The 16264-nt window shown below is 44.8% G+C and overlaps 1 pseudogene; it reads right to left on the reverse strand.

Moving 5' to 3' along the window:
* Positions 1-1641: 1641 nt before the first annotated feature.
* LOC110294906 lies at positions 1642-5520 on the reverse strand (annotated as a pseudogene).
* Positions 5521-16264: the final 10744 nt, after the last annotated feature.

Genomic DNA, 16264 nt, shown 5'->3' on the forward strand with positions numbered 1-16264 from the left:
CTGCCTGCCTGCTTGCCTGCCTGCCTGCCTGCCTGCCTGCCTGCCTGCCTGCCTGCCTGCCTGCCTGCCTGCCTGCCTGCCTGCCTGCTTGCCTGCTTGCTTGCTTGTAAATAGATTCTTTTCTGATGCAATGCATCCTAATTATAGTTTCCCCTCCCAGCTACCCCTCCCAGTTCCCCCGTCCCCCACCTTCCCTCTCTTTCTGTCTCTTATTAAAAGAGAATGGGCTTCTAAGAAAGAACAGCCAAGCGTGACAAAATAAAATAAAAGATGAAGCAAAAACTTTCATATCAAAGCTGGACACAGCAAATCAACAGGAGTAAAAGGTCCCAAGAACAGGCACAGGAGTCAGAGGCCCATCCATTCTCACAGTTGGGAGTCGCATAACACTAGGCCATGGTGTATCTGTAGAAGACCTGCTGCAGAGCCCAGTCTCAGTCTCTGTGAGATCACATTCCCCTGCTTTGTTGATTCAGAGGGCAGAGTTCTCCCAGCGTTCTCCATCCACACTGATTCTGTCGACCCTTCCACCTCCTCTTCTGTGGGATTCCCTGAGCTCTGAGAGGAGGGATTTGACTGAGATCTCCAGTTTAGGCTTTCTCTCTGTGCAATGTCTGTCTGTGGGGCTCTGTGTTTGTTCCTATCTGCTGCTGGAGGAAGCCTGTCTGGTTATGGTAAGTCCCTGATCATATTTGTCTTGAATCAGGCTCTTGAACTTATCTGAACTTTGGTCAAGGTGGCTGACACGCTGGAGTCGGAGCTGCTGTCAGCCGGGACTTCAGCACCAAGTTAGAGCAAATCTCTCTGTCCTCTCCAGTGTTTGTCATGACCTAGGGTAGAGAGATGCTTGCCCCTAATGCAATGTACTTCACCATGCTCTGGATGGTTTTAGATAAGATTTGCCTCCCCCCGCCTCCCCGCCCCCAGACAATCCCTGGAAAGTAACAGGAGAAGTCTGAAACACTGAGAAAACTCCTGACTTGAAATCAGCATCTCATTCAAAATGATTGTTTAGTTTAAGTGACATATATGAACCTGTTTATGACGTTCAGTTTTAATTTGATATTGTGTATGGCATATAGTGGTAAAAATCCCACTAGTTAGCACCATCACTTTTTAGTATCGGTAACTTCGATCCATAGTTAGTTATCGTACAGTTTCTCTATTGCACTTTATAATATTAATATCATTTCCCACTCTTACTGCTTCTTGGTACCCGTTCCAACCAGTCACCATCTTGCCTTTCTCTTCCTTATCTTCTAAACTAGAACATGAAGTATTTGTTTTTCTGGGCCTAGCTTACTTCACACCATGTAATATCCTTCATTTCCATCCCATGTAGCCGAAAGTCACAGTATTTCATGATTATTCTACAGCCAAATGATATTCTGTGATCTATCTATACCACCCTGGTTTTCAGACATCCCTCTGTCTATGGATATGTTGGTTGTTTTGATCTCTTGGTGTTGTGACAGTTGCTGCAATGAACATGGATGGGCCTGTAACCCTTATCATGAACCCTAGGACGCACACCCAGAAGCACAATTATGGGGTCACATTATAACTCCTCTTCAGTTTTGTTTGTTTGTTTGTGTGTTTGTTTGGAGACAGTTCTGCAGCTTTTTTTTGACATTCAGCAGGTTAGTTCTCATCCACATTGACAGCCTGTAGATTTTTCAATGTGGTAACAGGCAGTAAGTTACCAATGTGCAGAGCTTGTTTGGTGAATCCTCATCCTCATTACGTTTTCTGGACTAACATACTCGGATGTGATACGGAACATTCCTTATTCCCTTGGCCCAGACAGATTTATTGAGCCTGGTGTCAGTGTGCACATCTGAAGTCCCCATTTCCTTTATGGCAAACTTCTGAATTTTCTTGAGTGCCTGAGGAGCACGCTTCTTGAAGCCCACTCCATGGATGCGCTTGTGAATGTTGATGGTGTATTCTCTGGTCACCACCTCATTGGTGGCAGAACAGCCCTTCTTCTCGCCACCCTTTTTGCGGGAGACATTCTGCCAGGCCCAAGTAGGAAAGGCTCCTCTTCAGTTTTTAAAGGAAACTCTTTTCTTTCTTTTCGTTTAGATTTTATTTATTTTAGTGTTTCACATGTACAAGTGTTTGCCTACTAGAATGTATGTGTACCACATGCATGCGGCTTGTGCCTTTTCTCTTGTGGCTAAGCTGACCTAGCTTACTGCTGCTTCTGCTGATTCCTTTGCTAGAAACAGGATCAATGTTTCCAGGCTTCCAAAGTTGACTGAGGTCCAGCGACTCTCCAGGAACACTCCAGGTCTTTGGACAGATTGGAAGAGCTGAGCTACCCACCCTACCTCAAGGACAGAGCAGAGACTTGCCATTACAATTTTGACTTAAGCTAATTTAATAAGTTCTTTATGTCTTGTTCTCCTAGTGAACTTTGATTAAGGCACAGCATTCTATTCATTTCACTGTTCTGAAATAGTTTGAAAGGATATTAGGTATTCTTAATTTAAAACAAAAATGTTTTTTGAGACACTGAGCTACAAGTGTCACTGTGTAGCACGGGCTAGCCTCAAACCCTGTCTCCTTGCCTCAGCCTCTGTGGTGGTTTGGCTGAAATTGTCGCTTGAATCAGATATTTGGTTTCTTGGTTCCAAGTTGTTCTTGGTGTTTGGAGCAGGTTAGAGGTGTGGCCTCGACACACCAGTGCAGGCAAGCTTAGTGGTTTCAAAGCCGTGTGCCATTCCCACTTTGCTCTCTTCTGCTTCCCGCTTGAAGCTCAAGATATGCGCTCTCCACCATTGTGTCTTTCATTTCCTGGTGGACTTTTGGAACCACAAGCCAAATAAACCCCTCTTTCCACACACTGTCTTGGCCTTGGAGTTTTGTCAAGGCACAGGAATGTCAACTAAGACAGTAAACCTTAAGACTTATAGTATCAGAATGACTACGAAAACCTTCAGAAAACCAAAAATTAGGTTATTGCAATAAGACCAGTTTGAATCCTCTCAGGGGAGAAGTAGAACCTCTTAGCTGCAATCAGGGCTCTACTGGAACCAGATGAGTTCAGGCATGACCTGATTCCCCACTTCATCAGAAAACAAGGCAAAGCCAGTGCCGAATGATGCATTCTTCCCTGCAGAGGCTCCAGCCCAGGGCCTAATCTCTCATGGTGACTGTACAAAGGCCCAATGTTTCCTGAAGCTCACATTCCTCTACAGACCCCGATAGCCTGTATTAACTACCCTGTGCTTCTCCTGCATCACCAGGAAGCCTTGAGCACCTGTATTCCATCACTGGTCCCATATACTTAATATCTGCCTGTCCTAAGCCCTCCACGCTAGGCTCCCCACAACAAGGATACTAATACCCCCCTTTTCTCCAACCTGGGTTGTGATGAGTCACTTAATTGATGTTTATAACGTACTTAATGAGCCGAAGATGAAAGACAATGAAGACAAGGAAGGTGGTCCATCCCTCTGACTCACCAGCCGCCCTTATTAGCTATGCAGAGGGAAAAGCCTGCAGCCACAAGCATAATAGTTATGGGTGCACATTAGCTCAAATATACACCCGTGAACCACCCAAAATATAGATGCTGCCTCTACCAATCAAGTTCTTGAATCTCCTTATCAGGACAGTAGGCTTTGCCTGTGTAATAAGCATGTGAAAGCCCTTCATATTAACAATGTAAGTTGACTAGACGGTCACGGGAAAGGTCAAAACATGGTGTCTCTGGTGAACACATGAAGATCTTCACACTAATATATGGGTGAAGAGTCACTTGACAGTGATATGCAACTCTACGCAACTTGGAAGAAATAAGTTTTACTTTACTCTTTGGTTATTGAAACTACCATAGTGACATGAATTTCATAAGAAATTAAAACAACTAAATGGTAAGCTCTGTACCAAAGGAAGAATGGAGTGGCCTGGGCTCATTGCACCCCGTGATGAGGCACACACTGCTGTATGATTATCAACTGACCCATAATTCACAACTGGAGTGTCCTCGAGATACTCACCGCCCCTCCTCCGCCTCTTTTGACACAGTTGTCTTTATATTCTGTGACTTACAGTGGAAAGACTCTCCAGCCAGCTGATAAGGGAAACTGACTGTGTTCTACCCCTCCCCCTTGTTTAGAATTCTAAAGAAAACTCCTCTGACCTCCAAGTCTCTTCATCCTCGAATCCCTTGGCTTTGTCTAGTTCTCAGTGGCATCTCTTGTGCATAGCCCTTTAGCTTTACTGCATATGGACTTTACATCTCAGGCGTTTCCTGGCAAGCGCTGGCCTCATAATGTCTAATCACAAGGTTAACATGGTCCTAATCTTTATGGAAGTTTCAATGATATATTTTGTAGGACTTGGGAATGAGAGCCAGAAGTTAGGTCAGTGGGTAAAAGCCCTTGCCACCTGAATCTGACCCCTGACCCCATGTGAAAAGTCAATGGAGGGGCAGAGACCTATACTAGAGGGTCTCCTTATCACAGTGTGCTGGAAGGTGAAGACTTAGAATTTATTAGAAACTTATAGGCCAGCTAGCCTGGAATATATATATAGCCTGCTCTACAACAAGATAGGAGAAAAGAACAGTCCTGAAAAAGGTGTCCTCTGACCTGCACATATACACTGTGGCATGCATGTTCTTGTGTGTGCAGATACTCAGACACATCATACACACACACACACACACACACACACAGATACACACACACACACACAGATACACACACATACACACAGATACACACACATACACACAGATACACACACATATACACAGATACACACACACAGATACACACAGATAAACACACACACACACATACACACACAGATAGACACACAGATAGACAAACACACACAGATAGACAAGCACACACATACACATAGATACACATACACACACACACTGCTTTAAAATATATGGTTTAGAGACAAATTGTGTATATTTCTGCTATTTGAGAATATATTCCCCAATTCAGCATTTTGGAAGGTTTATATCTTAAAATCAATCTGCACTTTTAATACATCATATTCTGTTGGGAGCGACCCTGTTTGAATGTTAACTGCCTTGTCAGCCATAAGTGCTTACTTACAAAGTCTTGGCCTTAGTGGAAAAGTACTAGCTTAGTTGAGATTTCTGTGGGAAAAGTTGAGGCCTCTGTAGGAAAGTACTACCCCCACTTAAGAACAAATAGCTATAGATCTTGTGGACAGGTACCTAGCAACCTTCTCTGTTCTGTTCCTTCTGCTGAACTTTTTACCTAGCCAATATCCTGATTTTGGGAATAGGTGCGTTCTCCCAGAAACAAAGCGATTCTGCGTCATCACCCCCCTCCCCATAAGTATAAAACCTGCCTGGGAACAATAAAAATTTGACAGCTTGATCAATCAGACTTGCTGTCCGTCCTTGTGTTTCTTGCCCTTCATTCTCTCCACAGGTGGTTCCTCAGACCCTGTTCCCGAGAAGTTGCCATCAAACTGACCATGTATAATGTTAGCTAGACAGATATCTGCAGACTTAGAGGCCATTGAGGATGGTGGAAGCTCCTGGGCTTTGTGGAAACACACTGTGGCAAAGCTACTTCTTCCTGGTGTGGAGGGGAGCATCCAAATTCTACCTCCAACCCTGGTGGAAACCCAAAACATTACACATTACTGTCCTCTGAGAATTAATCCAGCTGAGCCCACCGATCACCAGGCAGGGAGCCCACTATCCCATCGGCCTGGATCTCATTCACCTCAAGACCCTGGTAGAGGACACTACACTCACCCTTCACAGATGATGCAGACACCTCAGATGCTCGCGTCAGGAGGCACTCCAGAGCCAACTGGTTTTCTGCATGTCTGCTTTTTGGGTCCTAACTCAGAAGATCACAAATTACTTCCTTTCCCTTATCCCTACCTCTTTTCTTTCAGATGAACACATACTTGGCTTTCTCCTTCTTTCTCTGAATCCCCGCTTCCCCCGACAGTGCTGACTTTCTGCTACACAGTGCTTGCCCACCTCCATTGCAAAAGGCGTGTCTTTCCCTTTTCCTCATCAGCGCCTGCCTCCTCCTCCAGGCAGCTGGCAAGGTTTACAGCTTTCTGGTCCTGCTGGCTTTCTCCCAGATTCAAACAAAACTGTCCTTGAGCTTCCTTCTTGGTTTTTCAATTTCTTGATTTACAAGACAGAAGAGAAATCTCCGTTTCCTGGTGACCTATAAGATTATCCATTATACTCTAGTGATCAAACATATTTGCTAAAAGCTCCCACAAGACACCTCTATCATCAGGCGCTGCACAGGGCCACCTTATTTAGTTGCCCTCCTGCCCCATCCCCACCCAACATCCCATATCCCCACTCCCATTTTCCTACCTCCCAGTTCCTCCCTCAATTTAACTTCCCACAACAAAGAGTTCTCCAGAATCCCTAATCAATATTCTCTTTTCACCTTCCTCTCTTAAACGCCTTATTCGATTTGATATCAAAGGATGCTCACATCTCAATGTTCACCCTTTCTCTCTGATGTTCAGGATGTTACACGTCCATCCTGAAAGATACTTTTACTAACACCAACACTTCCAACTCATCCCATTAGACATAAAGGCAATAAAAGGCTTTCGTGAGGCCCGTGTTGTGGGTGGGTCATCAGCTTACACTACAGAATAAAGAGGCTCACCCTAGGGAGATTGGGACACAGGTGTCAAGGACATGAGGTCCCGGTTCATCAGGTGCTTCGGAGTCTCAAGACAGAGACTTCTGTTAGATAACTGGAGAGCAACAATCTGAAGGTGAGTGTTAAGCAGTTCAGGTCTTTAAAGTTGTGACATCCAAAGCTAAAGGCGTGTCTTCCCCAAACTCATTCCACTCCTGATCTTCTCTGCTCTGTTAACAAATCCATAATTTTCAAGCCACACAAGTTCAAACGTTCACCTTGACCCTGACTTCTCTCTTCTTGGCCTCTATTCCTTCAGCTCTGGTTGCTCCAATTCAAACTCCTCAATGGCTTTCCAATGCCACCTTTGCTCTCTAACTCAGTTCCTAGAATATTCCATCAGACTGTTGGACTAGGCACCTACTATGTCTCCCTACTCTCAGGGCTGTTTTCATATAACCTAATTCTTCCTATCTACCACCGCCAATAAGTGATTTCCATATAACACAATGCCACCTACATCCCTTCTTGTAAATCCTCAAAGCCTCGTTATTACCACCCCTCTGTAACTTCCCTATCATAAATGTCGGAAGTGAGTCCCAGACATCATCTTATTCAGCCAATCCCCAGTAATTTTGATCCAGTCTCTAGCCTGGATTTCTGCGATTAGAAATCTCCTGCTTTTCTCCTTACCCAGTCTTCTACACCATAACAATCCTGGTGCTTGGTCACTGTCCTCATTAAAATCATCTTTCAGTACCTTCTTCCTTTCTCTCTTAAGGTAAAATTCCAAATGGGCCTTCCAATGGCTGAGGATATATGTAAGGATCCCTGCACACTCCGACTTCATCTTGTAGCATCATTGTCCCTGTTCTAGCTACACCAGTCATCTTGCTTTAGCCAAAGGACAGCAAGCAAACTCCCACTTCCTGAGTTTTACAGCACCCCCTGTGCCCCTGAGAGCTGCTAATCGCACTCAAAGGTCCTCATGCCATTGTTCTAGAAAGCTGTCTCTCCAGCCTATGTAAGTAACATCTCCACAGAGTATCCAGGGCTGTGTCTATTCTCTACAGCACAAGACCATGGGAAGTACCACAGCTGTCTCAGTGCTATCATGGTAGGTCAGAGCATCGTGGATGTTATGTTGCCTCCAGTAGAACACAGGCTCCCTGACAACGGGGTCTCCATCTCTTTCATAGTTGTTTCCTTAGACCATGGAAGAATTTGTTGCATTTAGTATATGCTCGATATTTGTTGAAGGAAGGGAAGGAGGAAGGGATGGAGAAAGGAAGGAAGGAAGCAAGGAAGGAAGGAAGGAGTCACACAAAATGAACCTCCCCAGGCATTAAAGGTATACAAATGGATCTTTGAATCAACACCGTGCCAATTAATCTATACAAACTAAGAAGACCTGAATATGCTGATACTTACAAATATTTATTAATTGAAAGTATACTTCATCATCTTGTATGTTTTCAGTCCAGGCGTGCTAAGAGCCTAGTCCTTGCTGTTGTTTGATTAACACACTGAGAAACTTTAGGAACTCTTCTGTGCCAGCCCAACTGAAACACACGCGTGCGTTGTCCAAGTCCTGTCTTTCCAAATTCAAAATCATCACCATCTAGGCCCGAGTGAGCACAGCCGAGAGCCAGAGCTGGCACACGGACCGTGGGCGCCTGCGTGGGGTGAGGGGCAGGAGGAGAGGAAGGACTGCACAGCCTTAGCCTCTCAGATCAAGCTCACTGACTCCCAGTGCTCCTAAGAGAGCGAGCCCTCTCCAGCAGCGAAGATAATCCACTGTGTATCCCCCACGGGTAGCAAATGCAGCATTCTTTATAAAGACAAAATCTGGCACTGCAGCCCAGGCTACTCTCACACTTGTGACTTCTCTGCTTCAGTCCCCCAGGTAAGACACCAACTCGGACCGACAGCTAAGCCTTAATCCTAGGCTGCTCTTTCATACTAACAAACGCTCTCTGTCCTCTCCTAGACACCACCCATCACATTTTTTTGTTCTCTGGATAACCAAGTGTCTCCCATACTTTATGGCCCCTCAACAATCTAATAAGAAGTGTTCAAATGTTCCAGTCTTTGGAACATTTAGCTTTAATGTTCTCTTGATAGTTTCATCATCCTAACTACACGTTCTTGCCTAGGATGTGAGAGTCCCGGATGCCTTACAGGTATCTTCCCACCATATCACAAGGCTTAGAATTACACTAGGTAGAGAAGAGACGATGAAATATCCTGAGGCTCTTCCTATGAACTTACTGGTGAATTCATAAGCCTATCCAAATATACTAGTCTTTGGAATTCTTCCACTCATAAAAGTCTATTTACTAAGTAGTCAACTAACAATTACTCATTCAATTCATTCTTTTCGTTTCTTTAAGTCTGTCTATTCTATCGTCTGTTCCACTGAGCACTCTGCGCTCTCCCTCTCACGTGAGGGGTGAACAGAGCAGAGACACGATTCTTGTCCTGGAAGAGCTGATATACCACTCCTTCCCAAATATCCAGGACAAAGAGTGCTCACTGGCACTTCCCAAACACGGGCACAACCCTGGGATCAACTATAAAACCCCCAAAACAAGGAGAAGGAAGGAGAAAGAGATGGAGACAGACAGGAAGTGGGAGAAAAGCAGAGGCACCCGATATGCATCAGGCTCTCGGGTATCCTAAGCAACACACACACAAAGGCTGGCACTCGTGAGCAAACAAAAGCTAGAGTTAACAAATTCCAGGAGAAACGTTCAGGTCCAAGGAATTCTGAGCTGGAATTCTAAATTGAGGCGCTGCCTTTGGAGCGTGGAGAATTGTCACGAAGACATGAGGGAAGGAATCTCTAGAAAGGTAGTTGGGTGGTGAAAGGAGCTATGGGCGCACAAACTGATTGGCGGTCTCTCGTTATCTGAGTGTGAAGCATCGTCCATAGATTGGCTTTTGCATTTGAATTCTCGGTCCCCAGCTAAGAGTCCTGTGGAGGAGGCTGCTTCCACCACAGCAAGCTTCCATAGCAACAGAATCATCCCAGCGACCATGCCTCCCCTGCCATGAAACTAAACTCCTTGGATCCAGAACTAAGTCTGTCCTCCCTTGAGATTCTTCTTCTATCAGTAATCTGTCACAGCAGCTAGAGAGGAAAACTTTGTGACTGCAGATGAATGAATATCCAGCCCAAGCCTCTGTTCTTTCCCTTCAGGGCCATTCGAACTCATGACCAAGAGATGGCGCTCTAAACACGGGAACGGGTTTTGCTTAGTTTGGATTAAAAACAAAAAACAAAACAAAACAAAAAACTTTTGTTTCATGGAGACTTTTGAAAGCTGTAGTTTTATTTCTTTACGTCATTCTTCTCCTTCCCGATTTAAACCCTTCCATTCATATTTAGTCCTCAGCTGGTCAAAGTTCAGTTGTTGACGGCAGGCAGAGTAACCTGGAGCCTGGGGACGGGTTGTCGGTTTGTTGATTTGTTTGATCGTTTGTTTTCTTCCTTTAAGGACTTCTTACCACATGCCCTACTTTACACTGATTTTAGGCAAGTCTCCTGTTTAATATTTCCATTGCTGTGAGGAGACATCCTGATCAAGTCAACTCTTATAAAGGCAAACATTTAATTGGGACTGGCTTACAGGTTCAAAGTCCATTATCATCGTGGTAGGGAGCATGGCAGCATCTAGGCAGAAATGGTGCTAAAGAAGTAGCTGAGAGTTCTGCATCTTGATTCAAAGGCAACCCAGAGAGGCTAGCATCCTCCGGCAACAAGGAGAGAGCTCTCTTACGCAATGCAGGAGCCAGAGCTTAGGAGACATCCGAAGCCCCGCCTCACAGTGACACACTTCCTCCAACGAGGCCACACCCCCTAACAGAACCACGCCCTGTAGGCCAAGCACGTAATTGTAATGTAATGTTCAAACCACATTGTCCTACTTCACTCTTTCCGACATACAATAAAAATCCCATTATAAGAAAAGCAGAAAGGAACTTTTAAAAATAATTCTTGTGCATCTTTTGAGCTCTATATGTGAACACATCTGCTAAAGTCCCATGTATCCTCATGGATGGGGAATTCCACTCACCCTACTTTGTGGCAGCCTATCCAATCTATCTATCATCTATCTATCTATCTATCTATCTATCTATCTATCTATCTACCTATCTCTCTACCTACACATCCATCCATCCACCTATCATATATATATATATATATATATATATATATATATATATATATAGGTAGATAGATAGATAGATAGATAGATAGATAGATAGATAGATAGATATAGGTAGATAGATAGATAGATAGATAGATAGATAGATANTAGATAGATAGATAGATAGATAGATAGATAGATAGATAGATAAATATATATATAGGTAGATAGATAGATAAATAGATAGATAGATAGATATACACATATGTGTGTATATATATCCATATCTCTCTCCTTTCTCTCTTTCACGCACACACACACACACACGCAGGCGCTCACAAGTTTTGTTCATTTACCTTTGTTTGTGAGTGAGGCCTCATCATCTATTTCCATTGGTGAATTCAAAAGTTTCTAATGTGCACTTCCCTGTCCGCTCCCACTCCTAAGCAAGCCTGACTTCTGTCCAGGTTTCTGGAGACTCAACAATGTAGGCTCACAACCTCAAAGAAACTTCTTTGCATTCCACTTGTACTTCGTCCCACACCCTGTTGCAAGTGTTGCCCAGCTGACCATCTGTTCCTCCAAAGGCTTCACTAATCCCCTGGTGATTTCCTTTCTGCTCAGGTCTCCAGTACAGCCCCCCACCCCCACCTCCCCACCACTACTATAGTAGGCAGTTAATGGCAGGGAGTCCCTGTTAGTTGGCATTTGCCTGGTAACACCTCATCTCTCCAAACCCATTCCTGGCTGATACATTGCTCCCGCTTAAATTCTGTCCCTTTATATATTTGATTAGGTTTTTATTTTTAAGTCCTTTTAGTGTTCCAGCCATTACTGCATTGATCCTACAATCCTTGGCCTAATCAATCAACAGAGATCTTATCTGTCAGCTGCATTCAGAGGCCGTCTGACTGGGGCTGCATAGCGTGTGTCCTGGGAAAGCTCACAGGCCCGAAGTGACCTCTGACATGAAGACACACAGAAAGTATTGAGTAACCATGGAAGAAGTCCGCAGGTGTGTGAACTCAGACTGGAATTTGGCCTGAGGCCTGGGAAAACTTAAAAAAAAAAAATCTATATCCCAGATCCCAGTCCCCAGAAGCAGTCACTAAAATGAGTCAGGTTCTCCACCTTAAAGTTGAACCACACAGAAGGTCACAGTTGAGGAAGAGAATGGAGCATGACATCATAGAACCACAGACAACTTAGGGACGAAAACTCATCTCCAAACAGGTGCCTGGGCCTTCAACATACAAGCAAATTCATTCAAAAAAAAAAAAAAAAAGCCAAATGTAAGGAATAAGTAAAACCATAAAATGTAATCTGTAAATAATCCCAGGGATCAAATCAGGGCGTGACACGTGATAACGGGCACTCACTCTGCCATGAGCTACCCCCCAACCCCTGTGCATCAGGATGTGAAGGCAAAGCTTTGTTTCAAAAGGTAAAAACAGGTCAGGCAGTGGTGGCACACGCCTTTAATCCCAGCACTCGGGAGGCAGAGGCAGGAAGATTTCTGAGTTTGAGGCCAACCTGGTCTACAGAATGAGTTCCAGGACAGCCAGGGCCTTAACATTCCCTCTAGGCCTTAACAGTGTATTAAGGAATCTCAAATTAATGTAGACATGCCATGAATTTCACCCCCAACCTCCACCAAGTACTCAGATACCACTTTCCTGCTGAATAGCAACCCACCCCCACCACCCACTCCCCAGACCCCTACCTCTACAAATACTACTTGCTGTTGACCAAACAGGTCAATGCAGCCATGAGAATATCTCACAGGCAATCCAGACTTAACTCCTGTTCACGTGACTACTACAGTTTCCTACGAGATCAAAACCCATCCCACAATCTAGAAGAGGTTAGACCTCCGATTTTAGACCAGAAGCTGAAGGAGTTTGGCAGGGAGGAGCAGCAGGGTAAGAGAATACACTCTGGCTCTTCATCCCTCCATCTCCTCTGCTTCTAGGTGCTGACCGCTCTCAGTTTCTTCGACAGGAAGGGGATGAGAGAAAACCCCAAGCATGCTGTGTGGGTGAGTGGCAATCCTCTCTGCAGTTGACTGAAACCACAGCAGAGCCTCTGCCGGGGCACAGTGGGAACCAGCCGTGACTCTGTGGTTCCCTTCTGATGAGAGATCTATCCACGTTGTCCATCGCCCACCTGTGAACGGCTCTCCACATGGCAACAGCCACAATCGCCAACTGTAACTGCCAACTCTATAACCAGCGACCATTTCAGGCGTGTAAACACGAGAGTATCTGGTCACCTCTACTTTGAAGTAGGCACGACTCGCGGTCACCCTATAGCCCAATCCCCAGCCCTGCCTTGGCATCGCTCACGCCTCCTCCACATTCTTCTCTGCCCACACCCCAGGAGCACAAGGGACAAATCCAGATGCGCCGCTTGGGAAATTCACAGCCCAGGAACACAGCGTCCACTGTTTACTTTTTGTTGGAGTGGTTCTGATGAGCTTGCCTCGCCCACATACTTGATTTTAAGAGAAGACTAGTCTTTGTACACCCACCTCCAAGGATCTGACTTCCTCTGGACCCACCCTCCTCTGGTCAAAGGCACAACCACTCCCCTTACTGGGGCCTGTCACCAAGCCCAGAAGGAGGATGCAGGTGACAATGTGAAGTTAAAACTGAAACAATGTGTCGTCTGCACCAGTTTGCATCTTAGCAGTGATACTGAAAAGAGAAAGTTTCAGTTTGACATTTTATAATACTTGTTCATGTGCTGTGTTCCTGTTGTCCACGTATGACTCAAAAGCCCCCACACTTCAAAACACTGGGGGGAATTGATATCCTCAAACCTAAGGATTTTAAACTACCTGGGGGGCTTTGGTTTGGTTTAGTCTGATTTGGTTTGGTTTGGTTTGGCTTGATTGGGTTGGTTGATTTTTGTTTTCCAGGGAGAAGCGAGACGGGGCTTTGCTGTACAGCCTAGGCTGGCTTCAAACTCTTACTCCTCCTATCTCAGCCTTCCATGTACTTAGATTTTAACTATTCGCCACCACACCCAGATTTTGTTTAATATTTAATAGAATTTTCTTCTTTAAAAAAAGAAATACAGGGCTGGGGAGATGGCTCAGCGGGTAAGAGCACTGACTGCTCTCCTGGAGGTCCTGAGTTCAAATCCCAGCAACCACATGGTGGCTCACAACCATCTGTAATGAAATCTGACGCCTTCTTCTGGTGTGTCTGAAGACAACTACAATGTAAATAAATAAATAAATAAATAAATAAATAAATAAATAAATAAATAAATAAATCTTTATTAAAATAAATCTTTTTAAAATAAATAAATCTTTTTAAATAAATCTTTTTTAAAAAATACAAAGTTCATAGCTCCAATCCCATCCCAAACTCACTTTATTAAAGTCTCCAGGATGAGACCCAAGGAATCAATTACAAACAGCTTGGCTAGAAGTGAGATTCAGAGGTTCATTTGTCTACTTGCTTAAAGTAGGCGCGGTCCCCATAGACTTGTGTGTTTGAATACTTGGCCCACGGGAATGGCACTGTGTGGCCTTGTTACAGGAAGTGTATCACTTTGAGGTTGGGCTTTGAGGTCCCCTATGCTCAAGCTCCCCACAGTGTAGAATCCGAGCCTCCTCCTCCTGGCTGCCTTTGGGTGACAGTCTCCTTCTGATCCTTTTTCTGATCAAGATGTAGAATTCTTGGCTCCTCTAGGAGCATGTCTACCTGCAGGCTGCCATGCTTCCCACCATGATGACAATGGACTAAACTTCTTAAACTATAAGCCAGCCCCAAATTAAATGTTTTCTTCCATAAGGGTTGCCGTGATCATGGAGTGTCTTCACAGCAATCAAAATCCTAACTAAGACACTAGGCTTGTGGCAACCGCTCAGTTGGTGTAGGGCTTGCCACATATGCTTGAAGGATTGAGTTCAATGCTTTGCACCCACACAAAAAGCCAAGTATGGTGGCAAGCATGTATAAATAACCCCAGAACTGAAAAAGAAGGGGCAGGCTATTCCCTGGGAGTCACTGGCTAGCTAGCCAAGTCAAATCTGCCAGCCCCAAGTCTCAGTGAAAGACCTTGGCTTTGAAGAATCATGCCCAGAGTTGACCTCTGGCCTCCATGTATACACTAGTACACACACATGTACCCATGAACAGCACTCACATACAAATTAAAAACAAGAACCTAAGGTTAAGGCTTATTCATTCTGAGAATTCACTCACAATCTCTTAATTGGATGTAGATTAATTTTTTAAAAAGTACCCACCTAATACATTAGAGTTGTGTAAAGTGGGCATTGTTGAGTTATTGTGCTATTACTGATATTGTTACCAATGAAGAATCCTTTTACCCACGGGACACTTGGGAGTAGGGAAGCACGGTCTTAGAAAGTAGGCTTCCTACCTCCTTTGCTGGGAGGGACTCGGTTGAGCAGTGCTTACATGTGATGTAGACTGTGAAGCTCTGGTTCCCAGACACAGTGCAGAGATGGTGCAACTCCAGAGGGAGAGAGAGAGAGAGAAATTCCCGGGGGGAAAGGTGATGGGAACGAGGTTTAAAGCCCTCACAGTCATGGGCTCCTGGCTTCAATGGTTAGGGGCGAGTTCAGCAACAAAGCACGAGAAGGAGGCTGGGCATTGGGCCAGGAGGAAATCCTACCAGCCAATGGCAAAGAGCAAGAGGAGCCACTTGTCTAGAGTTGATCAGATCCATAAGCTTCAGCCAAAGCAGTTTTGTAACTAGGCAATTACAAAATCCAAGGAAGGAGGAGCCTTAAATAATGATTGACATTTATTGCTTCTGTGGCTCCTGCTACAGCTCCGGTGTGGACCTGGTGCCCTTTTTATAAAGCGGCAGCAGAGGAGAGACTCCAGAAGAAACCACCAAGAGACTCCATCAAGAAACCCAAAGAAGGAGTCAAGACCGAGAACAACAGTCATATGACTTGGATGGTGTGGGGAGGGATGCCTCTGTGGTGCAGTTGAAGACTAAGAGACCACACCATTGACAACCTATTGTAAATGGGGAGATTTGCCAGTGAAGCAGATCAGATTTTGGTCAACCAATCAGCAGAGCAGATACACCTGTCTAGTTGGAACTTGAAGATGAAGGAAGATATGACAGATGTACCCCAGCAGCAGATGGGGTATCTACTAAACAGGGACCCTGCTGCTTCACTCCAGAATGAAAGGAAGGGAAAGGAAAGGGGGAGAAAAGGGAAAAGGAAAAAAAGGGAAGAGGGAAAAGGAAAAAAAGGGAAAGGAGGGGAGGAGGGGAGGGGAGGGGAGGGGAGAGAGAAGGAGAGGAGAAGGAGAAGGAAAAGGAAAAGAAAAAAAGGAAAAGGAAAAGGGAAAGGGAAAGGAAAAGGATAAGGAAAAAAGGAAAAGGAAACGGAAAGGAAAGGAAAGGAAAGGAAAGGAAAGGAAAGGAAAGGAAAGGAAAGGAAAGGAAAGGAAAGGAAAGGAAAGGAAAGGAAAGGAAAGGAAA

This window comes from Mus caroli, chromosome 5 (genome assembly GCF_900094665.2).
Source record: "Mus caroli chromosome 5, CAROLI_EIJ_v1.1, whole genome shotgun sequence".
Classification (NCBI taxonomy): Eukaryota; Metazoa; Chordata; class Mammalia; order Rodentia; family Muridae; genus Mus; species Mus caroli.